Source organism: Ricinus communis, chromosome 8 (assembly GCF_019578655.1).
Source record: "Ricinus communis isolate WT05 ecotype wild-type chromosome 8, ASM1957865v1, whole genome shotgun sequence".
NCBI lineage: Eukaryota > Viridiplantae > Streptophyta > Magnoliopsida > Malpighiales > Euphorbiaceae > Ricinus > Ricinus communis.
In genome coordinates, this window is record NC_063263.1 from 3868901 (window position 1) to 3875903 (window position 7003).

At 25.4% G+C, this 7003-nt stretch overlaps 1 non-coding gene across 1 annotated transcript; it reads right to left on the reverse strand.

Annotated features, from left to right (window-relative positions):
* Window positions 1–987: 987 nt before the first annotated feature.
* Window positions 988–1094, reverse strand: LOC112535235. The gene has a single exon (XR_003079408.1). It is a non-coding gene; the product is annotated as a small nucleolar RNA R71 (small nucleolar RNA).
* Between the last annotated feature and the right edge of the window lie 5909 nt (window positions 1095–7003).

Here is a 7003-nt window from a genome sequence, read left to right on the forward strand (position 1 = left end):
GCATCATTAGCTTGATTAATTAAAGGAAAAGACACATCACCTTCTCATTCATTAGATTTAGGCTTAAAGTAAAACAATGAGATTACTAAGTAAATGGCTAGGCTAAATATTGTCTTTAGCATATAGTTTTCATACATCATATCATTCCATATTTACTTTATAGTTTATTTACTTTACTTTTATGAATATTATTCTCTCAAAAATACTGGTTTAGAGTGTTTAGATTTGCTTCTATTGTTCTATGTTGATAAGTCTATATAATAAGTGGCATCATAGTTCCTTGAGAGATCGACCTCGTGGTGAATTTATCGCTTTTACTATAAGAATGGTTTATGCACTTGCAAGTACTAACTTAGACAAATTAAGTTTTTGGCGTTGTTGCCGGGGAACTATGTCTAGATTTTATTATATTGATTGATTGTCAAAAGTGTCTTATGTTTATTTATTTATTTTGTATTTTTTATGTTTTTATTTTGTTTTTTAAATATTTAAATATGAAATTTTCTTTTGTTTTGTATGCAAAGAAGAAAAACTAAATCAACTGATTCATCAACTCAAAAGGTTGAAAAAGAATCAAAAGAAAAAGTTGAGATCATGGGAAACCCACCAAGAGAAGTTGGAATTGAAAGGCGAATGGCTATGAAAGATTATGCACGGCCTATAATTAGTAACACTACTTCATGCATAGTTCTAGGTGATGTATTTAGATATTATGAACTTAAGAACAATCATTTTAAAATGCTTCCTTCATTTTATGGTATGCCTAGTGAGGATGTATTAACATTTATTAGAGAATTTTATGTTATAGTTCATACTTTTCCATTATTTGGAGTTAATGAGGATCAACTAAGAATGAGGTGTTTTCCTTATTCATTGAAACAAAAGGTAAAGGCTTGGTTAATGATCTTGCCTCCTAATTCTTTAAGAACTTGGAATGAAGTTTATCAAAAGTTTATGAGTAGGTTTTACTCACATCAAAAGACCAAAGAATTAAGAGATTAAATTTCTAATTTTTATCAAAGAATATTAAATCTTTTCATGAAGCATGAGATCAGTTCAAATCAGTTTTATTGCAATGTCCATACCATAAATACTCACTTTCAATAATTAACTAATTATTTTATAATGGATTGACACAACAATATCAATATATGGTTGATAATATAGTTGTGGTACTATGTTATAAAGGACAATTGATGAGGATTATGAGATCTTTGAGATGTTAGGAGCCAATTCTCAATAAAAGAGTGTGAGGATAAAAAGAGTATGAGTGAATGAAGTAGTAGCTAGTAGTGAGATGGTCATGCAATTAGTTGAATTGACTAAGCAAGTTAAGATGCTTGCTTCAATAAAAAAAAAAACACCAAGCAATGAGGTATATGGTATTTGTGGTATTTATGGTCATGGTGCTAATGTTTATTCATCTTTTGATAATTATAGAGGAAATATGTATGACCAAGTAAATTTGATGGATTCTTACCAACCCAAGCATCCTATGAATGACCCTTATTCCAACATATATAACTCAAGTTGGAGAAATCATCCAAATATTTTTTAAAAATACAATGGCCAAAATCCACCACAATTATTAAAAAATCCAAATCAACCTTATTGCCAAGACCAATATTCTCAATTCCAAAGGAACTCTAATCCTTTCTTTTAAGATCAAGAACAAACTTTTCAATCTAATGAGCAAAGAAAGCCAAGTTTGGAAGAAACACTTTAATCATTTATGATGGTTTCTCATGATAGGATGGAGAAGAATGAAAAAAAATATTCCATTGAGGCTTCAATGAAACGTTTAAAAGTTCAAATGGGATAAATTGTTGAAGTTGTTCAAGAGCTCAAGAAAGAGAAACTATCAAGTCAACCTGAACAAGCCAATTCTATTACTACTATTATAAAATGTGAGGTTGTTAATAATAAAATTGATGTGGAAACTGAAATGAATTTTTTTTTATACAAGTACATCTAAAGATAAAGGATTAGTGCAAATCAATAAGGAGAGCATATAAAACGAAAAAAAAAGTAGAGCCTAATCTTAGGCTTAAGAAGAAAGAAAAGGAAGCATTTTCTAGACTTGAATTCCATAAGGCAGCTCAGCCTTATAGACCGCATATTCCTTTTTTAAACCAACTTAAAAAAGGCAAAAAGGATAAGCAATTTTTTGAGATGCTCCCTAAATTCACAATTCACATGAAAAGATCCTAATCATGCTATTATAATACAAAAAATAATCATAAAGAGAAAAGGGAAGAAAAGATGATAAAATGTATGAGTATTTGAAAATCCTCAAGTTGTTATTATATTAAGTAGATCCTTGAATCTTAGGAGTAGAAGAGAAAGTTGATCCTAAGATGGGATAGGGATCCAAAGTATTTATTGAGTTTTGTGCTTGCTTTTAGAAATCATAGTACATACGTCAAAATCTCACCAATCGTTCTATAATGAGTTTCTAACCACCCCTAGTTTAAGACTTCTTTTCTTATTCTTTGAAATTATAAATAATTAAAAGGATTTATCAAAATTCTTTTTGATCGATAAATACAAGTTCTTAAGATATGTAGAGTAATTACCAATAAAATCAATTTAATTATCAAAAATAATTAATGGCTAGATAATTATCAATAAAAAACTTCTAGAAAACATATTTTAGTAATGTTTTTACCTTTAAAATAGAAAAACATCGAAAAACGATATAAAAATCCGAATTATGGCTAATCGACACTGTATGGAGCCGGTGGGCTATATGCAGAGCAAATTGGCTCTAGGTTGGCAAATTTCAGAATCTTTGATAATTTAGTCCTTTAAGTTTATAATTATTCAATTTTAACCTAAAAATTAGTTTTTTTATCAATTTAGTCCAGTTTGATTTTAAAAGGTAGTATTTGGCTTAATTACTCCTAATCCTATCGGGGTTTTGACTTTTCTCAACTCCACAAGACTCGAGAGAAATATCAATCCTCTGTAATTTTCTTGATATCTAGATTCGAAAATCAGTGTATTGAGATAATTTTTAAAAGGGTCAAATTGAACTTTTCTAAAAAGTTGAATGGTCAAATTAATCCAGCATTGAAAGTTAGCTGGCTAACTTGGGCTCTATAAGCGGACAACTTAGTCTCTGAGAAATAGGTAAAGTTGATCATATTTGAGACATTTAAGGGTTAAATTAGTTGTGAGAATGAGTCTGATTATAAAGTTTGAGGGGCAAATTGAAACTTATTTCAATGAGGAGTAAAGATTTCTCCGGAAGAGAAAGCCGTTGTTTGTAGTTGCATGTTTAGGTTAATTAATCATGCAAAGCCCCGGTCCCTTGTTGATCAAACGCAGTAATTGAACTAATCAAAGAATCACGTGCAACCAGCTGGCATTAACCATCACGCTTCATGCTGTTGCACAGTATACAGGTCCCCACCAATCTAATCTTTATCTTAAACATACTCCTCCAACTCATTTCTCCAACATCAGTCCATTCATTTCATGTCATTGCCTTTTCTTTTCTTTGCCCTGTCCCATTTAAATTGGAATCTTTTTTTATTTAATATCAAACCACATTCTATTTTATTTATGCCCTATATTGACAATTGTTTTTTTTCTCTTTATATTGTGAAAAGGACTAAAAAAGAAAATAAAATCTTAAAATTAAAATCCTTAAAAAGTCCTATGTGTTTTAATGAACTGAATGAAAAATGGTAAAAAGAAAAGACTAAAAAAGTTTTAATATTTATTTTGAATTACCCAATGTTAATATGATTATAACTTTTATTAGTTTAGAAATTTTAGAGAATCAGTTTAATAATCAGATTTATTTAATTAAGTTGAATTTATAAAAATTTCCACAGAACACTAATTTTTTCTAAAAAAAATTTTACTTTTACGGTAAATTTTTTTAATATTTTTACTATCGTGAACTTTCTTATATTTTTTTTCCATTTTTATTATATTTATTTTTCCTTCAGATAAAATTAAAAAAAATCAAAATATTTTATAGGTCAAAGCAAGAAAGACGCTTCGAATAGTTTTTCTATTTACTTGATTTTATATTTGTCGGAAAAAGAAAAATAAATATTAATATTTATTAAATAAAAATATTAATATTATTAAATAAAAATTAAATTAATATTAAATAAAATTAATAAAATTAATATTAAATATAAATAAATAAATAAAGAAATAAAGAAAATCTCAATTTAATTGAAAATTTTCTTTCATTTTAAAAGTTTCATTTTGTAGTTATGAAAAAATATCTAATTTTCAGTATGAGACAAAAAATTTGGCAATTAAAAACTCGACTTTTATTACAAATTGAATTTTAAATTTAGAAAAATTATTTTTTGTTTCTAGAAACCGCTCAATGTCTTGTTGTTAAAATAGAATATGCGGTATAAAAATAGAAAATCTATTTTTTTTTCCAAACAAAAAAAGATCTTGGAGATTTTATAATGCTTACCGTAAATTTTTTGTTTACACAGTAGTGATATTTTTTGTTTCTCTGTTCATCTTTGGATTTTTATCTAATGATCCAGGACGTAATCCCGGACCGTGAAGAATAAATTATATAAAATTAATAAAATTAAAATAAAAAATAAGGGTCTTTCTTGATTTTTCAATGTTCTTAGTATTTTACTATTCTACATTTCTACATTTTTAAATATTAAATAAAATAAAAAAGTTTGCTAAATTTAAAAGAAAATAAAAAAATTTCAAGTCATCACCGGAACCGGAAAAAGAGGGATTCAAATCCTCGGTACGGATAACTCGTACAACGGATTAGCAATTTGAGGCTTAGTCCACTCAGCCATTTCTCCCGATTGAAATGATATTTACTGTGTTACATTATATAATAGGTAAGGCTTCAAAAAAAAATTTATTTATATATTTTTTTGAATTTATCAAAAAAATTCTAAAAATATACTTATAAGATATCTTTTTAAAAAGATTTGTATTATTATATGACTTTAATTTTTATTTTATATCTTTTCATAATACCATCATGAAAAAGATACTAGGATTATATTTAATAGATATTGAAATATTTTTTAATTTATACTATTATAATTATTTGCTTAAGAATTTTGTCCAAAAGAATATACTAAAAATATACTTATAAGATATCTGAAGGATATCTTTTTAAAAAGATTTATATTTTTGTAAATTAATTTTTATTTTATATCTTTTCATAATACCATCGGAGAAAAAGATACTAAGATTATACTTAAAGGACATTAATTTTTTTAATTTATATTATTATAACTTTTTATTTCAGAATTTTATCCAAAAGAAAATATTAAAAGTATACTTAAAAGAGACTGAGAATATATTATTTTAATCTATATTATTATGAATTTATTTTTATTTTATATTCCTTTTATTCTTTCAAAATTTTATTGAAAAAAGCTACTAAAAACATATTTTAAAAAAAATTGTGTTTCAAAAAATATACCATAATATATCAAATGTAATTTAAAATATATAAAGATATAATTAAATAAAACTAAAAATTATATTTAATGGTAATAAAAATATATTAAAACAATACTGATAAAATATCAAAGGAATACTATAATACAGTTTAAAAGGAATTGTATAAATAATTTTCTTAAAAAATAATTGTAAAAGAAAATTTTTGAGAAAGAAATTATATAAGAAATGACCGTAAAAAAAAATTTAGCCACTTTTCTGTAAATTTCCTTCAATTTATGCAATTTTATTTTCGACCTCATTTGAATTGAAAAATTCTGAAATATATGGATTTGAAAAGGAATAGTAGTTCAATTTTATTTTTTATTTTATATTAAAAATAATTTTAAAATAACATAAATTTATTAAAAATAATGTTGAATAAAAAATATCCATCATTCTTCTAAAACCTGAAAATTAGAAATTTTAAAGGTAAATAATTTTTTGAAATATAAAAATTTAGACCATCTCTTTTGTTTTTTTGCCAAATTAAACCATTTAAAATTCTTCTAATATAAACAACTCCTCTATTCCTTTCGACTTTCAAGCTCTTCTTTGGATTAAAAGAATACACTAAAAATCATTATTTTATAATTTATCATCGATTCTTTCTTCCTTGGCAAAAAATACATTAAATTAAAAATTAGAATATATATTAATCTTTCCTAAAAGCAGAAAAAGGAAAGGAAATTTTGGGTGCACGACACCTATTTCTGTTCTTTTCCTTATATTTGGAGAGAGTTCATTAATAAAGTGGAATGGGAATTCGTAGAATTAATGAAGCGAATAGTGTAGAGGCACGTGTCCGAAACTTTTTCAAACGGGATAGATGGTTCCAGAGTCTTCTAGCCGTTGGGGAGAAATGAAAAACAGGAGATGGGGAAAGGGTAACCCCAACGGTCGCCTTTTCCTTCAAAAAAATTTGAGTGGCTGTGAGTTATGGTATCAAGTGGCCCATGCTGCTACTGAAAGCGACTCTTCATTTTCCTATAAAGGTTAAGGGTTCCTCTGGCTTTACTTTTTAAATCTCATGAACACCAAAGCTATGAGTTTTTTTTTTTTTTTTTAAATAGAAAAACAAGGACACTTACATGTCAAGAAGGTAATATTTTTCTGTATTTTGAATATATATACTGCAATAAATATTTTATAATATCATAATATTAAATTATTTAAAATTACCGATGAGTTTTTATAACGTTTTTATTGATTCAAATCTTAATACCTTTAAAGAGGTGTTTTAGAGTGTTAAATGGATATATAAGTTACAGTTGATTTTATTACTATATATATATATATATATATATATATATATATATATATATATATATATATATATATATATATATATATATATATAACATTCTCCTACTTATATTATATAAACTGTTAATATGTATTAAAGCTAAAAAAATTGAAAAGAACTAATATTTTAGATATAAAAAACTCGAGTCATCTCTTTTTTTTCTCTCTTTTATCAAAATTTTATTTTTTATCAAAATTTTATTTTTTAATCAACTCTCAATCATTTTTAGATTAGTGA